The sequence below is a fragment of the Bubalus bubalis genome, chromosome 9, assembly GCF_019923935.1.
Source record: "Bubalus bubalis isolate 160015118507 breed Murrah chromosome 9, NDDB_SH_1, whole genome shotgun sequence".
Taxonomy (NCBI): Eukaryota; Metazoa; Chordata; class Mammalia; order Artiodactyla; family Bovidae; genus Bubalus; species Bubalus bubalis.
The window spans coordinates 26267025-26294553 of record NC_059165.1 but is presented as its reverse complement, the minus strand read 5'-3'; the positions used below and the strand labels follow the sequence as shown (position 1 = coordinate 26294553).

General features: G+C 36.6%; 1 protein-coding gene and 1 long non-coding RNA gene across 2 annotated transcripts in view; both read right to left on the bottom strand.

The window, feature by feature from the left end:
* EDIL3 (EGF like repeats and discoidin domains 3) overlaps nucleotides 1–27529 on the bottom strand; it is an 805830-nt gene that overhangs the window by 528808 nt on the left and 249493 nt on the right. The window lies entirely within an intron of this gene.
* On the bottom strand, nucleotides 5018–14125 carry LOC123334994. Its single transcript, XR_006553187.1, has 3 exons — nucleotides 13937–14125; nucleotides 11327–11417; nucleotides 5018–5224 (listed from the first exon to the last, which is right to left on the bottom strand). It is a non-coding gene; the product is annotated as an uncharacterized LOC123334994 (long non-coding RNA).

Sequence of the window (27529 nt, the reverse complement as noted above, 5' to 3'; positions counted from 1 at the left end):
ATGGGCATATGCTCCAGAGAAATACATGGTTTGAAAGGATACATATACCTCAGTGTTCATTGCAGCACTATTTACAATAGCTATGACATGGAGAAACCCAAATGTCCACTGACAGATGAATGAGCGAAGAACATGTGGTACATATATATGCTGGAATATTACACAGCTATTAAAAAAGAATGAAATATGCCACTTGCAGCAACATGGATGGATCTGTAGATGATCATACTAAGTGAAGTAAGGCAGAGAAAGACAAACATCATATGATACCATTTGCATATGGAATATTAAAAAATGATAAAATGAATTTATTTGCAAAATAGAAACAGACTCACAGACTTAAAGAACTTATGATAACCAGTGGGGAAGAGTAGGTAGATAGATCCAGAGTTTGGGATTGACACGAACACACTGCTATATTTAAAACAGATACCACCTGACCTGCCTCTTGAGAAACCTGTATGCAGGTCAGGAAACAACAGTTAGAACTGGACATGGAACAACAGACGGGTTCCAAACAGGAAAAGGAGTACGTCAAGGCTGTATATTGTCACCCTGCTTATTTAACTTAACTCCCTGTAATAACCTAACTTGGAAAAGAATTTGAAAAATAATTTGTACATGTATATGGTGATGCTAGTGGTAAAGAATCCACCTGCCAATCCAGGAGATCCAGGTTCAATCCCTGGGTTGGGAAGACTCCCTGGAGAAGGAAATAACAACCCACTCCCATGGCGTATCCCATGGACAGTGGAGCCTGGCAGGCTACAGTCCATAGCGTTGCAAGAAGTAGGACACAACTCAATGACAGCATGAAGCACGCACATGTATAACTGGATGACTTTGCTGTATACCTGAAAGGAGTACAACTTTGTTAATCAACTATAGTACTGATCAGTGTGCTCAGTCGTGTTGGACTATTTTGCAACCTCATGGACTGTAGTTCACCAGGCACCTCTATCTGTGGGATTTCCCAGGCAAGAATACTGGAGTGGGTTGCCATTTCCTCCTCCAGGGATCTTCCCAGCCCAGGGATCAAATCTGTGCCTTTTACATTGCATCTCCTGTATTATAGGTGAATTCTTTGCTGCTGAGCCACCAGGGAAGTCTGTTTATCAACTATATTCCAATATAGAATAAAATTAAAGAAAAAACTGCCTGCCAGACATTAGCCTCCTTTTAAAGAATGTTTGTCTATAGCATACCCAACAATTTGACCAGAATACAATCACATGGACACCTATACTAGGTGGCTGGGAAATATCATTACTAATTGGAGAATATTTCTTCCCTAACAAATCAGAGTCCCTTTGAGAAGAAAGCAAAATAATGAATATTAGATGAGGTCCATGGCACATTCCTTATGTTCACATTCTATGCTCATTACATTGAACTTTCTCATTATTCTCACACTCAATTTCTATTTTCATATTTCTTTACTTTTGCTTATTCTTTTCTACTTATTCCCTCTGACTAAAATATGTTCACCCTGTTCACTACCAGTTGAAATCTTAACTGTTTTCAAAAGCACATCTCAGAAAGTCCCTTTTTTATGAAACAATTTCACCTTCTTCTACAAAATTTATTATTCTCTCCTTTATATAGTCTCCTAAAGATTTTCTTCTTCTTATATTGTGCTTATACAGAGTAATTTGAAGTTTAAGTTTTACACCTTGTATTTCTTTAGGATATATTTTTCTAGCTGCTATTTTAAAAAACGAAGTTAAAGTACACATAAGAAAAATCTACCACCTTAACTATTTTTAAGTGTATAGGTCAGTGGTATTAAGTACATTCATATTGTGCAGCCATCATCATCATCCATTCCGTTAACTCTTGTAAATCTGAAACTCTATACCTAGTCAACAATAATTCCCCCTTCTCCTCTCTCCTGGGATTCTCTGGTGGCTCAGACGGTAAAGCGTCTGCCCGCAATGTGGGAGACCTGGGTTCAATCCCTTGTCCGGAAAGATCCCCTGGAGAAGGAAATGGCAACCCATTCCAGTACTCTTCCCTAGAAAATTCAGTGGATGGAGGAGCCTGGTGGGCTACAGTCCATGGGGTCTCAAAGAGTCAGACATAACTGAACGACTTCACTTTCTTTCTCCTCTCTCCAGCACCTAGATAGCACCAGTCTACTTTCTGTCTCTATATTTTTGACTAATCTAAGTATTTCATATAAGTAGAACCATACAGTATTTGTCTTTTTGTGACTGGTTTATTTCACTTAGCAGAATGTCCTCAAGGTACATCCAAGTTGTAGCAGGATGTGTCAGAATTTCCTTCCTTTAGGATATTTTTAACTCTTAGAGATCAAAGACCCATTCTATTTATTCTTGTGTTACATATCAATGCCTACCTATAAAAGGTACAAAATGGAATATTTCCTGCCCAATCAATAAACAAGGATGCCACAGACATCCATGATTCCAGTCCTCCAAATGTGAATTTCTGAGTCCAGGAAGAACAATGTCTGCTATCCAGCAGCCACCAAACCACTGCTATGAGCTGCTGTCACTCCCCATGATGAGCAAAGAACTAAGGATATGAAAAATCAAATTGTAGGATGCTGGCCCCAGATAGCTGAGATGCATATAAAAGGAATGATTTCAGTAAGGCCAGACTCTTGTATCTTCCCATACATAGAAAAGCACTACATTCCTTAGCTTGAGATATCTGGTTTTCCTTAATTAACAATAATTTTTTGATGTTCAGATTACCTGTCTCTTTCTGCAAACTTCCAGATAATTTGACTCCTCCCTCTGTCTCCTTGGTACAGTTCTCTCAGGGTTACTTGCGATGCAATCTCTTGGGCTCAAAGTCCCAAAAATTCCCACCAAAGACAGCATAACTCTCAGTTTTTAGGTTGTTACTACTTTTTAAGTTGACATAATTATTCAATGTATTTACTGAGTTAAACATATAGATCTCAGTTTAAATATTTTATTCAGGCAGATAACTCATTTTCATAAAAAATGTAAGAAAAAAAAAAGAAATTGGGACTGGCTTGACAAAGAGATTATCACATTTATATAAAGGGCAGTGGGAATTATCTCTGAGTTGTGCTAAAGGTTTACACTAAATATATATATTCCCTATTGCCTTTGAAGGTGAAAACAGACAGAACAGGCTCCATCTTGAAAGCAGGACTCCGTATTGGGCCAGTCTGTGGACTTTGAGCTATATGCCCAGTATCTATGGAAATGATATACCAACTGGAAAACCAGACCCTCCGGATAGAAGAGCCTCAGGGCTCGTACCTAGACTCTCCATCGCCTAAAAGAATACTCTAATTATCTGTGTAACCCAATAGAATCATACATTCTATTATGTTTATTGGGGTATGACCACAGGCCTACTGATAATTGTCCACTGTTAACTACCTAGGCTTAAGGCTTATGAATCACGGGTTAACTTTGATTGTATCTTTTTCCTTTGTTCAGACTAGTTTCAGGGAATTTGGGGAGGTGGGTTTGGGCACATACACTTAGGGTATATAAGGTTTTCACAAAAACTGGTTGGGGGTCCTTGGCTAAGAGGAGACTCTGCCTTGGGCCTGCCAGTGTAATAAACTACACTCCACTATCTGCATCGTCCTTCTGAGTGAGTTTGTTTCCCAGAACATGTGACTACAACATCTTGACCCTTTTGCTCTTAATGTTTTTCATTTGTCATTGATGTGGCAGTTCCTCAACTATACTCTTTATTCATATCTTTTTTAATCTGCTTCAATTTGACATCTTTTTTTGGTCCATAAATATGTACAATTCTCTAATAGTGAAACCAAAACCATTTTTTCTTGATCTTAATTTGTTCTTTATGTACATGTGTTTTAAATCTTATGTTTATTAATTCCTCTGGTTATTTTCTGTTTCCCTTCCAGATCTAGTCTTCATCATTTTCCACTATTGAATGTATTAAATCAATGAATTCCCAAGGCTTCAGGTATCCGTTAGATCTGGCAAAGAAGAAACTGGAGGAAAAGGGATATAAAAAATGGAGTATTCATTCTTCCACCATCCACCTTGGGATGTTAGTTTAGGCCCTTGACTAAAAGTCACTGCTCCTTTCAGGACATCTGGATTCCTGTAAGTATTCTATCCTCCCATCCTTAAAATTGAGTGGTGACAGTTTAGCCATGGTTCCCCCCAACTCTGCTCTCAATATTGTAATCATTTCCTTTATAAACTGAGAAAGGGACTATTTCCTGCCATATCAGCAAACAAAGGATATCCCTTCATCAGTGATTGTAGGCCTGTACAGTGAGCTGGTGAGCACTGAGGAAACTCAGGAAGGAAAGAATACCTGGCAGCTAACAGCCATCAGACTTCAGCCACTCCCTATGGTGAGCCTTGAGGAAACACAGGTATTGGCCCCAGACAGCTGAGGTGCATATCAAAGGAATGATTTCAGTGAGCCTGGACTCTAGCGTCTTTCCATACAAAGAAAAGTGCCAAATTCCTTAACTTGAGATATCTGGCTTTCTTTAAATTAAAATAATCATGTACTATTCATCATTCATAAACAACTGTATTATGTATGTATTGCAGTTTTCAAAAAACATATACATATTTTAATGTTAATAGGGCTAATCATTAAAATTAAAAAATATTCATGATGAAAGTACAATTTTATAATAAAAAACACTGAACTTAGAGCTAGTTAAAATAGAAGTATTGTTCTTAATTATAGATGAAAATGTATGTTTTTTAAAATAAAATATTGTTTTTATACTGTCAACATTTTAGAAAAGATGGTATAGCTGAAGAGTTTCTTTCATCCTTTTGGGTATCATCACATTTGGTCATGGTCCCTGGTCTTTGAAATAAATAGTCAGGTTTACTTAAAGTTTATTTAATTCTTTTTTTTTCCCCCCTTACTGCCATTGACAAATTGAAAATTCTTGCCATATCTTTAAATATTTTTGCTGAACTATTTTCATTGAAAATGAGTATTTGTATTCCTGGAAGGCAAAGGCTATTGTGTGGAAGATATTTCTTCAATTCTTTGAGTATACAATTAATAAATGACTATTGATTGAAATAAAAAGAACAATAATCATCTGACATTCAGACTATCTGTCCTGTGATGCAAAACTTCTATGTACCCTGGCTCCCCACTCACCTCCTCAGAGGAATTCTCTCAGGGTTACTTGAGATGCTGTATCCCAGAATTGAAGTCTTAAAAATTCCCTCCGAATAAAACATAAATCTCAACTTTTCGGCTGTGAACAAAACAAACTCTTTTAAATCATGATGGGAACCAACTCTACCCACTTTCTCACCATAAATTCCTTCCTTTAAAGCTGTACATTCTGGATTACCTTCTTTTCTCTCCTTTTAGGAAAATCATTTATTGCTACTTGACAGTGAGGACAGAACTCTTGTTGCAGCCATGTGTTCTGGGAAACAAACTCACTCAGAAGGACAATGCAGATAGTAGACTGCAGTTTATTACACCAGCAGGCCCAAGGCAGAGTCTCCTCTTAGCCAAGGATCCCAACCAGTTTTTGTGAAAACCTTATATACCCTAAGCATATGTGCCCAAACAAACTCCCCAAAACTCCTTGAAACTAGTCTGAACAAAGGAAAAAGATACAATCAAAGTTAACCCGTGATTCATAAGCCTTAAGCCTAGGTAGTTAACAGTGGACAATTATCAATAGGCTTGTGGTCATACCCCAATAAGCATAATGATTCTATTGGGTTACACAGATAATTAGGATATTCTTTTAGGCAATGGAGAACCCTGGGGCTCTTCCTTCTGGGGGCCTGGTTTTCCAGTTGGTATGTCCTTTCCATAGATACTGGGCATATAGCTCAAAGTCCAGTCGGGCCCAAGATGGAGTCCTGCTTTCAAGATAGAGCCTATTCTGTTTCCTCCTTCACTCTGAAGATTTATTCCAAGGTAAATCCCCTTCCCTTTAGAGAAACAGTGCTCCTTGGAAGGTCTGTGAGAGAGGAGGTGGATGGCCTCCTTGGATAAGACCATAAGTATATGCATAAGATAAGTGGAAGATTAAGCCTTTTTATTATTCATCAGAGGAAAGCAGTGTAACATTGTCAAGTGATTTAAAACAATTTAAAGTTTTTACACTAATATATTTGAATCAGATACAAGCATTTTCATATATTTGTTTACTGAAAAAAATGTACAAAATGAGAGTTGTGAATTGAGTTTTATTTGGGGCAAAATGAGGACTATAGCCCAGGAGAGATTTCAGATAGCTCTGAGAAACTGCTCCAGAGAGGTAGGGGGTAAGATTTTGGTGAAGGGGGAGTACATACAATTAAGCACATATTTTTTGCATAAGGTTACTACTGCTAGTCATGAGGAACAGACATAACCATGAAGGATTTTAGTGCTTTTCTAGATATTAAGGGATGCAGGACAGGTTCATAAAATTGTCTCCTAAAAATACCCATTAATAACTATCTGAAGGTATTTTCTGCCATTTTTTTTTTCCCTCAGAGCACAGACTGCCTCATTTCTGATCTCCACCCTAACTCCTTTTGGAGGGTGTTGAAGGTCAGCAGCTGAAGTGGCTCATAATTTAATCCCTGTAGAGGTAGATGACAAGTGCCAATTTGTAGGTGACATATTCTATGAGAGCACATACTTCAAAAAATAGTGCTTGGTTATACTATGTATTACCAAGATAGATCAATGGAGAAATTATAAACTTTACTAAAATAAGTATCATTCAATCTTATTAACTATGGAGTAATATTTACCCTGGAGCCCTGACAAAATTTAAAACTGTAGGCAAATTATATACAGTACCTAAAAAATGTAAGAGTTAATTACCTTAGATAATACCACATAAATGTTTCATTAGCTTAAATCCTAATACAATTTTAAATTCTACTGAATTTTCTTACTTACATAATGTAACAAACTAATCACCAAGAAGAAAAATATAAAACATTAACTTGCTATTAATTTTATGACACATTATTTGATGGTACTAGATATTAAAACTAAATTAATAGATAACTTTAATGGTATTTAGCCAAATTATTCTATATCTCTAACTGGTTTTTAGAAAAACAGTGAAATTAATATAAAAGTAAATTAGAATTTTGAACTGCCTCTGATTTTACTACATATATATGGTCAATGGAAAAGATAAGTAGAAGACAAAAAAAAAACAAAGACTAAATTTTAAAATCCTCTTTTCATGTGTATCACCAAAATAATAGTTTCAAACTAATTGACAGCAGTTTGCCTTTAACTATTGGTGTTTTCACCTGGTCCCTCATTTCTCTTATTCTCTCTTTTGAAAGCTACATGTGGACTGTACCTTCGGAATAATACCTAAAAGAATGTTAATTGTAGTTACGCTTGGGTGGTAGGTTTTCAACGGTTTTATTATTTTCCTATTTGTTCATTTGTATTTCTAATTTTATCTGCAAAGAATATATGTTCCCTAGAAAATTAAAATAGAAATAATCCAAACCTCTAATATGTTAATTTTTAAAATATATTATCATAATATTACATATAATATATATTATATATAAATGCAAACAAGTCAGAACTAGATGGGACATGAACTGTCTCTTCCTATTAAAGTCAATGTTTCAGTTTCATCGATTTTAAAATACACTTGAATTTAACTTGATTCAATTTAGAACACACTGCTGAGTACCTATTATGTGCCCTACGTTCCCTGCTAAGCTCTGAACAAGGGTGAGGAGATGTAGTCTCTACCTTAAAGATATAATGAACTGCGGTACAAAGTCACAGGTAAAAGAAGTCTCCAGGGTTTAGTCTCCAACTAAAGCAGAGAAGAGTCTATAATTTTCAACTTTTTTCAGGTGAAGGATTTCAGCAAGAGAGCAATATTGTTCAGAATCTTTAGGGATGAGTAAAATCTTAGCATATGAAAGGATAGAACACTGCAGAAAGAAAGTGAAGATTTTTAATTTGGAAAAAGAACATTCAGGTGGCAGCACATTTCAGTGCCCTTCAAATATGAAGATGACTATTATATGGAAGAGAATATAGATGCATTCCATGTTGCTTTAGCCAGCAGGACCAGGATACATTTTTCTTTTATTGGTCATTGTTAGTTGTCTGTGATTTATGTCAGTGCCTTGAGAAAAATACAAAACTTACAGGCACAATACTGTTAATGAAGAAAATATGAGCTATTTATGAATATCACTTTTTTGACATGTTTCAAGGACTGAACTTTGCTCTCAATAGGGAGGTTTCCTTTACATATATATGTAAATTAAGCCAAGATGCCTTGGTTTACTATGTTTATTAAGAGTGCATCTTTGCTCTTAGTTTTATGTGCAATGTAACATGATGTCAATTGTCTGTAACATTATGGGGTGTAAATGGATGAGGAAAACAAGAACACTGAAAATTGTTATTGAGTAAAATCTACTGAACAATTTAAGTCAATAAATGTAAAGGCAGTCTGGCAGATTGTTCTTTTTCAGCTATTTTCAAGGAACTTAATAGTGAAATCAGAGGCAGAAACTGTCAAAAGTAGAGATGAGAAAGTTTACTACAGTGAGAAATCAACTACAAAAGTTTATCTTGTGTTATGATATTCACAAATAGATGAAAGTTTAAATACTATAAAAAGTTTAAAGTTATGGACCTAAGCTTGAAAGTGGGAAACTGGGTAAGCTGGTGATTTGTGAGCTTCCATTTATGCCTCTTAGAGTTGAAAAGAAGAAAAAAAGAGTCTACTTGGAAATAAGAAAGAACTCTACAAGTAAGCTGATCCCAGGGGAACAAAGTGCTTGGTTTGAATGGAATGTATTTAGTATGCTTTTGTTTTTATCTGTCTTTTGCCAGAAAGATTTCATAGTCCGCAGTTTAAGAGACATAAAATGAAATAATAGAGCTCTTGGAGAAGGGAATACTTCCTTCAAAATCAATAACAAATAAGCATAATTATTGAACTTGGATATGTTAGAATTTTATTAGAATGGAGTGCTATGAATTATTTTGATTGAAGATCAACTTTTATGTTTTGCAAATCTCAAACTATGATTAGAAAATATCCAAGAAAGATGGACAGACATAATTAAAGTTGCTGTTAGCTAATGTTATTGGCATAACTGTGATTAAATATCCTGAGTATTCAAACACATATGTATTTTATAAATTTTGGCAAAGAACAAATTCTGGTACTGTTGTAGGCACTAAAAAAGATGAGATAAAGAATAAAATAGTAGATGTTGAAGGGCAGTAGTATAGTTGTAGAGGGCATCAGAGATTACACTGAATTCATTCAACAGTTACATATAGGCTGCTATATTCCCAGGCTAGCCTGGTGGCTCGCTGGTAAAGGACTCGCCTGCCAATTCAGGAGACGTGGGTTCAGCCCCTGGGTCAGGAAGATCCCTTGGAGAAAGAAATGGCAACGCACTCCAGTATTCTTGCCTGGGAAGTCCCATGGACAGAGAAGCCTGGTGGGCTATGGTCCATGGGTTGTAAAGAGTTTGACATGACTTATCAAGTAAACAACAACAAGCTATATTCCCATTATTGTTCTTGGTGCTGGGGACAGAGTTAGAAGTAGCACAAACCAAAGAAACAGAACAAATGATCATTATAAAACTTATTGCTAAGGGAAGAGTCAGAGGGTATTACATGTAAAGAACTTAAGTTGATGGCAAGAGTATTAAAAAAAGTCTCAATTCTATTTCTATTTGCTCAGTGAAATATGAATGAAGATAATAAGTACAGAGGATGGGAGAAGATTTGATAGTTTGAGGGCAGAATAGAAAGCATGAAGTACTCATCTAGGAGAGGATAGTAGATTGGCTAGAAGCACTAAAGACCTATTAAGGTCTGTGATCAAAGACAGACTTTTGACATGTTTGTATGTATTTCTTCAAGCAGTCATGGAATACAAAGTTAGATTACACCAGAATTAGGATTATTCTCAGAAAATACTATGGAAAGAGATAAAGAAAGGTGTGGAGGGTCTATGCACAGGAGTAATAATAATGATTGGTGTGAAATTTAAGCCAGATAAGGAAGAGGTTGAGGAATAATAGGGTTGAGAAGGAAGAAAAAGATGAGTTGGAGGTTTTGATGGAGTCAAAGAATTATTGTAATCAGGATACTAGAGAGGGTGAACTGAAAGATAAAAAACGTTGTAGATGGAGAGCTGGATAGTTTACATGAAGAGCATGGAGTTCAAGAGTCTGACTGTGAAAATGAATTGACTGAGGGAAGAAGAAGAACAGTATCATTTTTAATGGGCAAGTCAAGGTAGTCAAGGCTAGTATTTTGCCAGGATCAGCTGCAGAGAGGATGAAATAATCAGAAAATATTTGCACTGATCCTAGGTCATACTTTGAGAGAACATAACGTAAATCTGTAATATTCACATAACTTTACTCATTGTTCCTTTTTCTTAAAATCAAAGCACATAAAACTATTCTAACACACTAGGCATTCAAATCTATTAATATACATGCATATACATATGGAAAGATCTCAAATAATAGGAAGTGCTCTTTTTCTTGAGCCAAGTCTAATATCAGCAAAGGGACACAAACAAAGGGAAAATCATTCTGATTCTGGAAAGTCTGCATTAGGTTAGCCAAAAAGTTCCTTTGAGTTTTTCCATAAGATGTTAATGGAAAAACCTAAACTGACTTTTAGGCCAACCTAATAGATTATGAAAGTGTAAGTGTTAGTCACTCAGTCATGTCCGACTCTTTGCAACCTTATGGACTGTAGCCCACTAGGCTCCTCTGTCCATGGAATGCTCTAGGCAAGGACACCGTAGTGGGTAGACATTCCCTTCTCAAGAGCATCTTCCTGACCCAGGGATCAAACCCAGGTCTCCAGCATTGCAAGCAAGTTCTTTACTGGCTGAGCTACCAGGAAATGTAATAGATTATATTATAGTAACTCTTTATTCTGGATTTTCTTGAAGATTATTATATAGAAGAAAGTACAGCACACAACCCTCATCAAAACTTCCTAAAACTTCTACTAAGTGATTTTTTGTCCATTCAATTTTCCCTAACTTATTTTCCCATCTATGCTAATATGCTTCTCTGTTTTAACCATCTTAACAGTCTCCAATGTGTGGTCACCTTGATGAAGCTATAAGGCAATCAGGAGTTTCTGGTATTTCTGCCATTTGCATCTTTCCCACTTTATGTAGTGCAGATTATACATTTTATTTAAAAGGCATGAGAGGAAAAATTTATAAGCTCTTATACTTTCATTTATTTAGGCTCTATCAAATGTCTTTATGTATACCTAATATGCATAAATATTTATTTGTATGAGTCAGAGAGTGAGAGCTTATTTAAAGACATGAGATGTAGTGATTTACCTCAATTGTTGAGAATCAGAACTGTGGGGGAGGAAAACTTTAAATGATAGATCTTCACAGGTTGCATATTCAGGTAAGTTTGGGAACATGACTGTAAATAAATGAATGAGGAATCGAGTTTGACATTTGCATGATGAAATATGAAGCACATTTTCAATAATTTCAGTGATCCCCTAAATATCATTCAGAAATGTTAGCCGACCTAAATTTCCATTTGGCTAATGACTTTCTCGGCAAAGCATATGACAAGCTGTCACTGCCATAACTCTAGTAATACATCAATAAATTCCACCTTTCTGAGTTTTTATATATTTATACGTAAAGCAATAGAAAAATCCCTGGGTAGAATAGAAATTGACACAATTTCTTACAGACCCAAGAGAGAATATTAATCTTTGAAACATTCATGTATTTGAATATAATGCAAAATGCAGGGCTGTAGATATCTTTTAATAAAAACATTTAGCTGTATCCTGTGGTAAAAAAGCCTCATTTATTATTTTGGGGTATAAACAAAATAACCTTCACAAGTCTGTAACAAAGGTTTTCTCTAAAAATACTTGCAAAGCAAAAGGATTTCTTTTTTTTTTTTTTTTTTTTAAGAGGATTTACAACATTTTAATTGTGTCAACTGCAAGGCAAACCTTCTTTTGTGTTTGACCACAAGGATTTCAACAGGCAGGCGTTCTCTCCAACCCCCTACCTCCCACACCTAACCCCCACCAAACACAATTAAACTCCTAGCAAATAATACTAATGTGTTTCTCCCATACTTGCTTTGATTTTTCAAAGGGAAACTATTAACAAGAAATAGACAAGAGAAAAACATTATGAAATACATATTTAAATTTTATAACTCCAATGCTGTGAATTGAAATTCTCATCAATTTATATACTTGAATAGCTATTAGCTCATAATTAAGTGTTCTGATCAGTGAATGACATAAGATCAATTTAAATTGATCTTTCATAAATGGTTTGGCATTTACATGGAAAATCAGTGCTGAATAGGTAAGGGTCTATTGCTGTAGGCAGAAATTACCTCATTTCAAGAAAATGAAGCAGCACAATAAGGGAACTCAAGCAAAAAAAAGGAGAGATACTGGTAGGTGCATACCATATGACCCAGAGGTGTAAAAAGAAGCTGGTTCTCTCTAGGGTCTAGAGTTATGCGGTTGCCATACATTCACATCTTCTCTTTCCCTCATGTACACCTCTGCAACCAAATCTCAGGCTACATAGTCTCTCCTCTCTGCTAAACTTTACACACCTACTTCTTTTACTCTCTGTTAGACCAACTCCTTTAGCTTTACTCACAAATGGCCCCACACATGGCTGTCCTAGTGGAGGCTTTCAACCAGCTTCTAGTTCAAGGGCCGGAGAGAGTCAAACTAGATACCTGAGTTGCAAATTCAGCAGCTTTATCAGGTGAGCACCCCAGAACCAATGAACTAGACATGGATAGGGGTACATAGAGGAGTGAAGGTGGGAGGTCACATTGCAAGCACACTCTCTCAGAATGGCACAAAGCAAGTGGCATAAAAGATTAAAAATTCCATCTATTTGCTATTTTGCAGTGGTCTAGAAAGTCCCTTAGCCCATATACCTTCCCAGTTTCCTATAGAACTCCCCAGAATTCCTATTCAAAAATAAGTTCCTTTTTTGGGAATGCATAGTCTGTTAGAAATTCAAAAATCTTAGGGAAAGATTACATGTGATAAAACAGACTGAAAAATACATGTTAATTTGAAGGAACTGAGTCATCTGCTTGTAATAGCTATAACTTCAAAGAACCTGAGATATCATCTAATCTGACTCCTTGTCTTATAGGCAAGAGAAGTAGGTACAGAAGTTTAAGGGCTTGCCAAAATCCATGTGGTTGGATATTTTTTTAAAGGTCAAGGCTATAGCCTAGTTTTATTAACTCCAAATCCAACATTACTTCTACTGTGCCGAAATGTTTCCTTTTTAGCAATTCAGTTTGACCAATGTACCAAGGAAATTGAAATTGTGTTGTATTTCAGCAACCGCATTAGTTTTCTATTGTTACTGTAACAAAGTACAACAAATGTGTGACTTAAAACAGAAATTTACTATCTTGCAGTTTTGGAAATCAGAAGTCTGATATGGGTCTCACTGGACTAAAATCAAGGTGTCAGCCAGGCTGTGCTCCTTTACGGAGGCACTAGGGAAGAACTCATTTCCTTGCCTTTCCTAGCTTCTAAAGGCTGTCCACACAGTGTCTGAAGGCCCCTTCCATCTTCAAAGCCAGCAATATCAGGTTGAATTATTTTACATCTAAACACTCCAGTCTCTATACTCATCCTTATATCTCCTCATCCTCTTCCCATTTTAAAGACTACTGTGATTATATTGAGCCCACCCAGATAAACCAGGAAAATCTTCCTATTTTAAGGTCAAGTGTGTAGTAACCTTAATTCTATCTGAGACACTAATTCCCCTTTTTTATACAATCAAATGTATTTACAGATTTGGGGCATTAAGACATGAAATTTTTGGTGGGGGGTGGGGTGGGGAATGAGGGCCCTATTATTCTTCCTCAGAGGAGATGATCCTTGAAATGCGTCAGAGAGATGGAGAGATACTTACTGGGGAATGCATGGGTTGTCTGGAAGAGAGTTTCCTTGGTCTCTGCCATATTTGCCATCTGGATCCTCTTTTGATCTTCTAAATTTTCTCTATCATTTTAGCCCCACATCCTTCTACTGCACCTCCTAAATATAGGCAGTTCTCAAGATTCAATTTCAAGCCATATATTAAGTTACATCTTTTAGAAAATTTACCTAGTTTAAAAAAAAAAACAAACTAATATCAGTAGCAGAAAGTGAGGAAGAACTAAAGAGCCTCTTGATGAAAGTGAAAGAAGAGAGTGAAAAAGTTGGCTTATAGCTCAATATTCAGAAAACTAAAATCATGGCATCTGGTCCCATCACTTCATGGCAAATAGATGGGGAAACAGTGGAAACAGTGTCAGACTTTATTTTGGGGGGCTCCAAAATCACTGCAGATGGTGACTGCAGCCACGAAATTAAAAGACGCTTACTCTTTGGAAGAAAAGTTGTGACCAACCTAGACAACATATTGAGAAGCAGAGACATTACTTTGCCAACAAAGGTCCGTCTAGTCAACGCTATGGTTTTTCCAGTGGTCACGTATGGATGTGAGAGTTGGACTATAAAGAAAACTGAGTTCCGAAGAATTGATGCTTTTGAACTGTGGTGTCGGAGAAGACTCTTGAGAGTCCCTTGGACTGCAAGGAGATCCAACCAGTCCATCCTAAAGGAGACCAGTCCTGGGTGTTCATTGGAAGGACTGATGTTGAAGCTGAAACTCTAATACTTGTGGCTACCTGATGCAGAGAGCTGACTCATTTGAAAAGACCCTGATGCTGGGAAAGATTGAGGGCAAGAGGAGAAAGGGACAACAGAGGATGAGATGGTTGGATGGCATCACTGACTCAATGGACATGGGTTTGGTGAACTCCGGGAGTTGGTGATGGACAGGGAGGCCTGGTGTACTGCAGTTCATGGGGTCACAAAGAGTCGGACACGACTGAGTGATTAAACTGAACTGGATATCAGTAGGTCCTTCTACAGACTTATATAATCAGTCATTAAATCCCCTTTATATTACTTCTCATTGCTAACAATTTCCTTTTTAAAATTTTATTTATTTATTTTTAATTGAAGGATAATTGCTTTACAGTAATGTGTTGGTTTCTGCCAAACATCAACATGAATCAGCCATAGGTATACATATAGGTATACACATGTTGCCTCCCTCTTCATTCTCCCTCCCACCTTCCTCCCCATCCCACCCCTCTAGGTTGTTTCAGAGCCCCAGTTTGATTTCCCTGAGTCATATGGCAAGTTCCCATTGGCTTTCCATTTTACATAAAATAATGATAGTTTCCATGTTTCTCTCTCCATACATCCCACCCTCTCCTTCCTTACAATTTCTTATTTCAACCCACTGACTCTGATTCTCTCAAATTATTTGTGGGGAAAATTAATATCCCTATTTGTTCAAAGGGAAAAACCGAAAGATAATTGCTCTGGTGACTTCATATAACCTAGAGCAACAAGACAGTGACAGATTGAGAATAGAGTTCAGTTCTTCAACTTTCAATTCATGTTTCCTACAAAGCATAACTCAGAAACCAGGAAAAAAAATCCCATATGATTTAAACATTCTTCTTTGAATTGAAATAGTTTTTCTTTCCAACATCAACACCTTCGCCACAGGATATTCTGTGAACTGAAAAGAAAGACTCTGTGCTAAAGCTGTGTCATGCTAACACTGCAGCAGGCATATTAGCTTCTCGTTGGAGAACTATTTAACTTGAATAGAATCTGAGCAGTTACAATGGTAGAAAGATTTTATATAGCAGTTATTTTTCTATTAATGAAAACTCTACTACCTTTAAGATCTGAAAAGGCAAGACCTCTGCCATTAAAAAAAAAATCACAGTTATATGAAAGACATATTCACAAGCAGTTAGCAAATACTGTATTGGCTTTTTTACATGATACCAGGCCACAGAAGAAGTGCATGATGAGAACAGGGAGTTGACAGGCTGCATAAGTTGAAGATAATAGAAAATAATACTATTAAATGAATGCATGATTAACCATGAAGTATATAAATATTTTTCATGTTAAAGTTTATTTTGGAAAGAATTGAAATTTCAATAAAGAAAATAAGATTGAAAGGAAATGGCCAAAATTTTAGCTAAAATTTAATGAACAATTATTTTGCTCAAAGGTGATTAAAGTTGCAGTTCTAAAACAGGAAATCCATACATAATTTGCTATCAAGTTTGAAAGGACCCTATCAATGTATCATTTGTCTACTAAGAAGAGGTGAAGGTGTTTCTTTTCATCCTGAAAGGATCCACAATAGTTTTTAAGGGTTGCATTTTTATGCACAGAATAGCATGCTCCTCTGTGTAAGTGGATATAGACTTGCAACACCCACGATTGGGTGACCACATTTTAAATTGCTTTAAATGAGATAATAATTTGTTGTGCCACAACTTTGGCATTTCAACAGGTGGCTAAGGTCTGGTTGAATTATAAAGTTTAAGTTGAGTTATTTATATTTTTCATTAACATGGATAGACACCTGAAGTTGATATACAAATTTGAACTCTACCATTCATTCATAACAATGTATTGAGTGTGTTTATTCTGTTCTATTGCCAGGTTCCAGAGAGCTAAAAACAGATAAAATGCTGTGCAGCAGAAAACATATGTATGAATAATTAGTAATGAAAAACTAAGGGATAGGCATATATAACCTGAATCTCTAAAACAAATACCTTGTAGAAATTATTCTACAAGGTGAAGAGTGGGGTAAGAGCATTCTCATAATAAGAAATTTCATTTTAAGATCCATGAAGACAGAAAACAAGGTCATGTCGGCAGAGAACTACAAGCAGCTCAATGTAGCTGGATCATAAAGTTCAAGCAGAGAAGAGTGAAGATATGTCTGGAGAGTTGAAATGGTCCAGGTCAAGGTAAGTTAGTTGTGGCATACAAGGTGGTCTGAATTTCATCCTATAGAAGTTAGAAATCCATTGAAGAGTTTAAGTGAGAGCTTCTGTTTTAAACGAGCTCCTGGCAGTGGCTTCCCTGATAGCTCAGAGAGGAAAGAGTCTGCCTGCAAAGCAGGAGACCCAGGTTCAATCCTTGGGTTGGGAAAATCCCCTGGAGAAGGAAATGGCAAACTACTCCAGTATTCTTGCCTGGAAAATCTCATGGATAGAAGAGCCTGGTGGTCTAAAGTCTATGGGGTCGCAAAGAGTCAGACACCACTGAAGTGACTTAGCAAGCACGCACCCTGGCAGTGGGGTGGAGAACAGAGTTGATAGTCTAAGATTAGAAGCAGGGCAAGTAGAGAGTTAAGAGAATGTTGAAGAGGTGCAGGAGAGGGATGTTTTGAACATCAGCAAGGGCAGTGATACTGGTGGAAAAGAGGTAGGAAAACTTTAAAGACATATTTAGGAGACAAAACTGCGGAGACAGGAGGCAAACTGCCAATACTAGCAGACTGTGGGGCAGAGAGAAGAATCAAGAGCAATTATTCTTGGGTTTTTCACTTGAGTGACTGCTAGATGGTGTAGTATCAACTTAATTAGATAATAATAATAATAATAATAATAAAAAGATGACATTCAAGAGAAAAAGGGGAAATGAGAGGGAGAGAGGAGGGAATATTTCTACTGATCACTGCACTTGCAGGCAAATTTACTCATTTTCCATCAGTAGATGCTGAATGTTAATGTAGTGACATCAGAAGGTGTTCATTATCTTTGAAGAATTTTAATGCAGAACATGCATTCTCAACTACATTAGCATATTTATTATTTTGATTTTCACTGTGGAATACTATAGCATTTTATTAAAATTTCATCTATTCAATTTTTCTTTGTAAAGGAAAATAGGATAAGCTTGAACATTTGTAGAGAAAAAAGATAGTGAATAAGACTCATTTTTGAGGCATTCCTTCATTCTGTCCCACGGTTAACCTTTAAGACATAATTTTAAAAGTTTCAGGATATTTATCATGGATCCCTAAGCTTATTAATGAGTTAAAAATTTGTTAGCTGTAATTCATTTAATCCATAATTCCATGGATTTCACTCTGAAATTAATGTTTATACTTAGACTTGGTCATTACTTCATTAGCAAGATGCAGTGGTAAAAGCCAACCCAAACAAAACCAAGCAAAAGAAAAAAGTCATCTAACAAAAAATAGTACCTCATAAGACTCTTGAGAGTCCCTTGGACTGCAAGGAGATCCAACCGGTCCATTCTGAAGGAGATCAGCCCTGGGATTTCTTTGGAAGGAATGATGCTAAAGCTGAAACTCCAGTACTTTGGCCACCTCATGCGAAGAGTTGACTCATTGGAAAAGACCCTGATCTGGGAGGGACTGGGGGCAGGAGGAGAAGGGGACAACAGAGGATGAGATGGCTGGATGGCATCACCGACTTGATGGATGTGAGTTTGGGTAAATGCCGGGAGCTGGTGATGGACAGGGAGACCTGGCATGCTGCGGTTCATGGGGTTGCAAAGAGTTGGACACTACTAAGTGAATGAACTGAACTGAAAACATACTACACTTTTGTCCATTTTCCCTCATTAAAATAATATTACAAGATTTATAAATATTATATCACATAATGCTAGAAAGATCTGATGACAAAACATTTCCAACACTAAAATAAAATACCTCTAGATTTCTCATATTTCTGGGTCTCCAAAAACTAAAAATTCCTTAATATACATTTATAACACTATACTCTGTAGAATTATACTTGCAGGACAAATGTTAGGAAGTAATTTATACCGTGATTTGTTACATATATAATGCCCATGAATTTTAGTGTTTATTTTCACTAAAAGGAATTACCTATAGGTTGGCACAAAGGTAGACCTTAGGAACAAAGACCTTTTAAACTTTCAGGTTATTTTATTTCTTCATAAATTATTATGACTACAATGGACTAGATGATACCCAAGTGACCTAAAAGATCTGCTTCCCTAAGCACTTAGAGAGTACTATATTTTGGCATTGGGAATATCTGACATTTTATGTTTAATCAATTACAACAAAGAGTGCTTTTTATATTCGCTGCTGATTTTGCTAAATATTCTTAGGATACTACTTAAATCTCAAAGGAATGAATGCCACCCACCGGAAATCATTAAACTACTTAATCTAAAAGGATTTAACACCACTGAGTAATTAGAAACATGGTCTGTCTACACAAGTACACCTTGTCAAGGCAGTTTAGTGGAAGACTGGTTTAACTTCTTAGTATGTTCCAAGTTGGTACTTGGTCACGAATATCAGAGTGATGTTTGAAATTCAGCCTAGAAACATGTAACCTCCAGTTATTTTTTGTAAAGTTGTTGTTCAGTTGCTAAGTTGTGTCTGATTCTTTATGACCTCATGTACTGCAGCACACCAGGCTTCCTTGTCCTTCACTATCTCCCAAAATTGGCTCAAATTCATGTCCATGGAGTTGGTGATGCCATGCAACTATCTCATCCTCCATCACCCCCTTATCCTCCCTTTCAATCTTTCCTAACATCAGGGTCTTTTCCAGTGAGTCAGGCCTTTGTGTAAGGTGGTCAAAGTATTGGAGCTTCAGCGTCAGCAGCAGTCCTTTCAATGAATATTCAGGGTTGATTTCCTTTAGGATTGACTACTTTGATATTTTGCTGTCCAAGGGGCTCTCAAGTGTCTTCTCCAGCACCACTGTTTGAAAGCATCAATTCTTCACTGCTCAGCCTTATTTACGGTCCAACTCTCACATCCATATATGACTACTGGAAAAACCATAGCTTTGACTAGAAGAACTTTTGTCAGCAAAGTGATATCTTTATTTTTTAATATGCTGTCAAGGTTTGTCATAGCTTTTCTACGAAGAAGCAAGCATCTTTTAATTTCATGGCAGAAGTCACCATCCACGATGACTTTGGAGCCCAGAAAAGAAAATCTGTCACTGCTTCCACTTTCCCTTTCTATTTGCCATAAAGTGATGGGACCAGATGCCACAATTTTAGTTTTTTGAATGTTGAGTTTCAAGTCAGCTTTTTCACTCTTCTCTTTTACCCTCATCAAGAGGCTCTTTAGTTCCTCTTCTCTTTCTGCCATTAGAGCATATCATCTGCATATCTGAGATTTTTAATGTTTCTACTGGAAAGCTTGATTTTATAAAGTAGGTCATAATTTTTTTTCAGACTTTTTAGCCAGTTATTACTTTGTCTTTGTAATAGTTTTATTCAACATTGCTTTCCTCCCCCACCTCCCCCCGAACTGGTTTTAACATGTTATTCCATAGCTGTTTGAAAGCAGTTAAACTAAGATTTTCCCCAGGAATAGGTGATAACAATTTTAATACTACCATGAGAAGATATAATGGGGTAACAGTCAAGAAGGCCAATCTCCCCCTAATAATACTATAAGAATGAAATTCATTTAAATGAGTGTCTTCTGGAAAAAACTTGGTAGAATCATTCTAAAATACTTCTAGCATAAGAAAGAACATATACTTGTCAATTTCCTAGTTACCAAAGGGCCAGATTAAAAATATTTGTTTCAATTGAGGGATTTTTCAAGGTTATGATATTGCCCACCAAACATCAAAATATGAGATGCACAAGACTCTGAAAAAAATTCAGTAACTTTCATTTTTACATTCAGTAGTGAGTTCCTGGGAAATAAGTGAATGTCCTTGACACTGTAGTATGGTTAATTTCTGCTGCTCTAGGCATTTTGCTGAACACTGTTTTTGCCTGTATGGGCATGTAGTCATAAACAGTGCCAGGAAATGGTGAAATGTGTACATGAACTCATTTGGTCTTATTTACAGTAAGAATTCAGAAAACATAGGATTCATGATTCAAACGAAAGCTCATTGCTTTTAATGTGTTTAAATAATTGAATGTGGTTGTTTTAAAAATTAGAGTGGAATAAATTTAGAGCAAAAACATTTTTTAACTTATGAGTAATGCTTGATTTTACTTGAAACTAAATTATTAGATTTGAAATACAGTGTATTATGGAATTCCAGTTTGTTATTTCTTCAGAGAAATATATTTCCATTTTAATAAGAAAATCAATGCATTTGAGTCATGGAATTTTAACATCATTAAAGTAAAAAATGTATTATGGTTCATAATCCCAGTTTTCACATATGGATCTATAATAATTATAAAAAAATATAGAAATATTCAGTGAAAGGACAAGGTCCTTGTGATGGAAACGTGCTATGTTATGATTCATTACTGGGAGACAACACAAAATGTAAAACATATCTCATCAATTGAGTCTTTAATACATATATTATTAGAAAAAGTTAGGAATCTTTTTGTCACGTTCATTTCATAGCCATAAATCTGATTTCAGTAGACACAGAAAATGGTCTCACATGAGGTCTCAAAGTTCATGCTGAGAACAATGCTTATGAAAACCTTTATTTGGCTGTTCAAATTATTCCTGAGCCTGTTATTCACAAATTGAAGTGAATATTTTATATGAAATAGGAATGCTAATGCTTTACAGGACTACGTCATTTGACTATACATCCCTTGTCTGTCACAGAGTAGGATCTCTGTAAATGCTCACCAGATCAATAGCTGATTTTATGCATGTGTCCTTAAGTGTTTACAATTCATATCCTTATATTATCTAATTAGCTATGTAAAATGCCTTGGCACATTATGCATTAGACATAAAACTAGAATTGTGAAAATTCTTTTATATAATAAATTTGGTCATTTTTATATCTATAACTTAGCTAACATAATTTGACAAGACATAATGATATATCCCTGCCATGTACAGCTAGCCAGAGGTTTTGAAGGCCATATTGTCATCCCCACATATACATTAGGAGACATTATGTTAATGACCTGTTTTCCCACTGCTGCTGCTGCTGCTGCTAAGTCGCTTCAGTCGTGTCCGACTCTGTGCAACCCCATAGACGGCAGCCCACCAGGCTCCCCCGTCCCTGGGATTCTCCAGGCAAGAACACTGGAGTGGGTGTTTTCCCACTGATGGGCAGTAATTCCTATAAACCAAAGTAATTTCTAAGTAGGCTAGGTGTTTATTAGGTAACGCAGTAATGGAAAATATAAGTAGGTTTAGGGTTTTTAAGACTCATATCCCTGGTGATGAGAACTCAATACAAATACAGAGTGAAACTTATTAAACTCATAAAATTTAAACATGAAATAAACTGACATATTATCTTGCTTGATTTGCATGTATCATCCTTTTAGTAAAGAAGTATAATACTTTCAGTGTTTTCACATTTCACCACCATTACATTCCTCACAGGGTTTTGTTTCTCATATGATATGGTCATTGTAACTCAACACAATAAAATGTAGTCACTAAGGTGAGGACAAAAGATTACACAATTTTTACCATAACTGTAAGTAACAGTATCCTGAAATTTAGAAAGAGAGCTAAGAAAGTGTCAACCTCAAACTCTATGTCAGCGAGAGAGTAAATTTACCTCCTTAGCCTCAATTCCATTATGTACTGAGAAGGATTAGAAAAGATACTTCTAATATTTGTTTATACTCTAAACATCTCTGGCATTTAACACATTTATTATGATTACCATTATCACTATTTTCATCATCTTTTTTTAAACTAAGAGCTCTAAGAATTTATATATATATATATACACACACACACACACACACACACACACACATTTTCTCTGCTCTAAGTTGATATCTAGTAGTATGTTCTACATGCTAAAATGTGCCACACTACAAGACCAAAAATGTTAGAATCTAGTAGGTAGGTAAACTTCCAAGTTTTTTTCCTAAAACTTTTATACTTTTAAAAACAATTTTTATACCCTTGAAGTAACGTAGAATGAAAGTTGTGTTACATGTTGGTTCTCAAACATTTCAACAGCATACTTCTTTTCTAAAAGTAAAAAGTAAAAGGTTGAGGTGGAACATCATTTTAGAATCATTATCTTTTATGTTATGCATGTGTGTGTGTGACAATAAAGGCCTGCCAGTTACTAACTGAAAGATTGGATAATTCAGTTCCAGAGACTCAGATTCTTCATTTGTAAAATGATGTAAATAATGGTTTACTCGTGGTGTAGCTGTGAAGATTAAATGAGACAATGCTTGTGTAGGTTTTACTACTCAACATAACAGCAATAATTACAAATGAAATAGGTGATTAGCTCTGGTGAAACATACATTGTGGGTGTTGGTCACTCAGTCAAGTCTGACTCTTTGTGACTCTATGGACTATAGCCTGTCAGGCTCCTCTGTGCATTGGGATTCTCCAGGCAAGAATGCTGGAGTGGGTTGCCATTTCCTCCTCCAGGGGTTCTTTCTGACCCAGAGAATGAAGCTGGGTCCACCACACTGAGGGCAGATTCTTTACCATCTGAGCCACCAGGGAAACCTAAAACATATATTGACGTGACCAAAGTCCTGCTCTAAGCTTTATTCTTGTTCCCTTCTGGGCATCATTAATGGTTCAGAAGATGCATTCTAAATACTTTCTCCTCCTCATTCCTGCATTAAATAGAGGTTTTATCTACAATCAGGAAACAGTGGTTCAGATAAATGATAAGTATTTTCCTTATGATATGCAAGATTTTTCCCTACTGTCTCATTAAGACATAGAATCAGGATCATTTCCTTGATTACAAAAGCCCACATTAGAGCAGCTTTAGGTTATAGCTCAACACTCAAAATGACTCCTGTCTCATAGGTAATGACTGATAATGATGGGTGGTATTCTCTAAATCCTAACAAGTACTAAGGGGTGGAGGCTAACATTTGCTATGGGATTCCATGGAGCATCAGAAAGCCCAGGATTGTCTGCTCCCATTTTTCAATCTTAGGAAGTAACCCAAGTTTCATTAGGGCAAAAAGAAACCTGGGTTTGGGATAGCTGACAAGTTCCTGTTCTTCATTATCTGAAAGCTTTCCTCCTTATTATCTGAAAGACTAACAACCAGAATGATATCCAGGGTTAAAGTGCTCACATGTTAATTGAGGGAATAAAACATGGGAATGTTTTATGTGACAACCTGGCATTATACTAGGCAAATGAAAATTACTGTGTCTAGCATTGTGGATGAAGCTATAGGTCATCCACAAAGCTAAACATAGAGGCTAGGATGGATACAGCTTGATTCCATCAGGATGGTCTACAGGTGAGCAAGGAAACTCTTTTTCTGGAATGGCAGAGGTGACTAAGTCATATATACTTCTCATCTTCCAAATAGGCTACTCTGGACCTAATCACATCTTTTCCAAAACTGACACATGCTACTGTCATTCCAATATCCCAGAAAATCTCAACCAATTATGGCTCCAGGCTCAAAGCTTGAAATTTTCAATCTATATCATTTTAGATGCAGCTATTTGAATATGCCTCATTTTGCTCCAGAGATGTATGAAAGATGAGCTGTCTTTCTCCTAGACCCCAACAGATAATTGAGAAGCAGGAATAAACAAATTACAAAAATACTGCCATTTGGGGAGAGAGGTGGACAAAAGAATATTACATCACTGGTCTACGCCATTCAGAAATCCAGTGAGACAAATATTATCAGCCCTACCCATTCTAAGAAAGAAATATTTTTTGGTAAGGATCTAGTTCTGATCCCTGGAAATCACTTTTCCAGTCCAATATTTTGAATGATTTCAGCTCTAATTTTTTTTTTAATTTCTTTATTGTTGTCTCCAGAATCCTCCCTCCCCAACTGGCAGATAACTGCTTTACAATTTTGTGTTACTTTTTTTCCATAAAACAACGTGAATCAGCTGTAAGTATACATATGTCTGCTCCCTTTTGAACCTCCCTTCTACCCTCCAAACCCATCCTACTCCTCTAGGTTGTCACAGAACATCGGGTTGAAATTTCTGCCTTTTGATAACCTCTCGCTTCTACTAGATCTGAGGATTTTTCCTAGTCTGCTTCTTGATAAGGGAAACATAGGGGCCCAAAGGTCTCTTCTCCTTTAACTGCCTCAGTCAGTCCCCTTTCTTCTATGCAGGCAGTGCTTTTGCTAGTATAACTCTGTTAAAAACTTGTGATTTCCAATAATTATTTTTGTACAGATTTTGTTCACTAAAAGCAATACTCTCAATCCCATCTACTTTGATGAGGCATTGTTGGCTGCTGGAAAGGTCTTAGAAACTTTTAGAAACACTTTTTTCTAGTTGAGAAGATCAATAAACACTATCTGAATTCTTTCAAGTGTCTTTAAAAAGGGGTCTTACAGTCATAGCCCTGATTTAGTTACTGCCCCAGATCTTGTTTATCTGAAGAGTATTTTATCATTTGAAGAAGATACATATATATATATATCTAAATATATATATATATATATCTTATAATATTTAATATATATATATATTTTATACATATATATAAAACAGTTTTTATTTTCCAACCCAGCTTCAGGCAAGTTGGGCAATGTTCTTTTGTCCACTGCACTTCCCAAACGAGAGTCCTTATATAGTTTGTTCTTGTTTGGTTAGCTGTTGATTGAGGTAAGGGGGACATCTGTGCAAGAGTTTCACATGCTCCAGTAAGCTAATTCTGGCCTTGTTCACATGGTGATGTCACGGTTCCAATTGAGAACAGAAAGGAGCAAGGTGTCAGAACTGGTGCCTGGTCACTTCTTCCACATTCTAATGGAAGGAATATCATATTATTACATAATCCCCTTTTTACTTTTATGATAAAAATATTTAATCATAATTACAAGAGCTGATTGATTGGAAAAGACTCTGATGCTGGGAAAGATTGGGGGCAGGAGGAGAAGGGGATGACAGAGGGTGAGATGGTTGGATGGCATCACTGACTCAATGGACATTGGTTTGGGTGGACTCCAGGAGTTTGCGATGGACAGGGAGGCCTGGTGTGCTGTGGTTCATGGGGTCGCAAAGAGTCAGACACGACTGAGCGACTGAACTGAACTGAGGCATTAGAAATGGCAAAAGCAAAATATCACGTGCATAAATAGTTAAAATTAGACCCTTCCAAGACACTAATAACTGTGACTTTTAGATTATTGGAGTCAAATGAAATTTTCAGAGAGCAAAAGTAAATTAAAAAAAAAAAATCTCCAAAGAAATATTGTTATCAGAATGGCTTCAGATTTTAATATCTGAAGCACATATGGATACTGAATTAGCTTCAGAAAACATTTTCAAGAGATAACAGCCATATGTAGAACACTATGTATAGTTAGCCACTATTACGTCAAGAAAAATACACAGTCACACCTGCATATATGAAGACAAATATGTATACATATATATGCATACACACATGTGTGTTATACACATATGTATATACATTTCTGTTTCTTATTTCTATAATATCTCCAAAATAATTTTTTAATTATTGGTAAAACTGGTAACCACTGAGGAAAAATATGGGTGCATGTGGACTATAGATGGAAGGAGCACATTTTTAACTATAAAATTTTATACTCTTTGCTCTAGTACCATGTCTAGTTGCTAACTCAAAAATTAATACAAAAATAAATAACTTCCAGCAAAATGAGACAATTATACAAAATTGTAACTTTGCTGGAGAACTGAGTCCTCACTCTGTTCTGCACTCTGTCTGATGGTTTCAGTTCAGTTCAGTCGCTCAGTCATGTCTGACTCTTTGCGACCCCATGAATCGCAGCACACCAGGCCTCCCTGTCCATCACCAGCTCCCGGAGTTCACCCAGACTCACGTCCATCGAGTCAGTGATGCCATCCAGCCGTCTCATCCTCTGTCGTCCCCTTCTCCTCCTGCCCCCAATCCCTCCCAGCATCAGAGTCTTTTCCAATGAGTCAACTCTTCGCATGAGGTGGCCAAAGTACTGGAGTTTCAGCTTTAGCATCATTCCTTCCAAAGAAATCCCAGGGCTGATCTCCTTTAGAATGGACTGGTTGGATCTCCTTGCAGTCCAAGGGACTCTCAAGAGTCTTCTCCTACACCACAGTTCAAAAGCATCAATTCTTTGGTGCTCAGCCTTCTTCACAGTCCAACTCACATCCATACATGACCACTGGAAAAACCATAGCCTTGACTAGACGAACCTTTGTTGGCAAAGTAATGTCTCTGCTTTTGAATATGCTATCTAGGTTGGTCATAACTTTCCTTCCAAGGAGTAAGCGTCTTTTAATTTCATGGCTGCAGCCACCATCTGCAGTGATTTTGGAGCCCAGAAAAATAAAGTCGGACACTGTTTCTACTGTTTCCCCATCTATTTCCCATGAAGTGATGGGACCAGATGCCATGATCTTCGTTTTCTGAATGTTGAGCTTTAAGCCAACTTTTTCACTCTCCACTTTCACTTTCATCAAGAGGCTTTTGAGTTCCTCTTTACTTTCTGCCATAAGGGTGGTGTCATCTACATATCTGAGGTTATTGATATTTCTCCCGGCAATCTTGATTCCAGCTTGTGTTTCTTCCAGTCCAGCGTTTCTCATGATGTACTCTGCATATAAGTTAAATAAACAGGGTGACAATATACAGCCTTGACGAACTCCTTTTCCTATATGGAACCAGTCTGTTGTTCCATGTCCAGTTCTAACTGTTGCTTCCTGACCTGCATACAAATTTCTCAAGAGGCAGGTCAGGTGGTCTGGTATTCCCATATCTTTC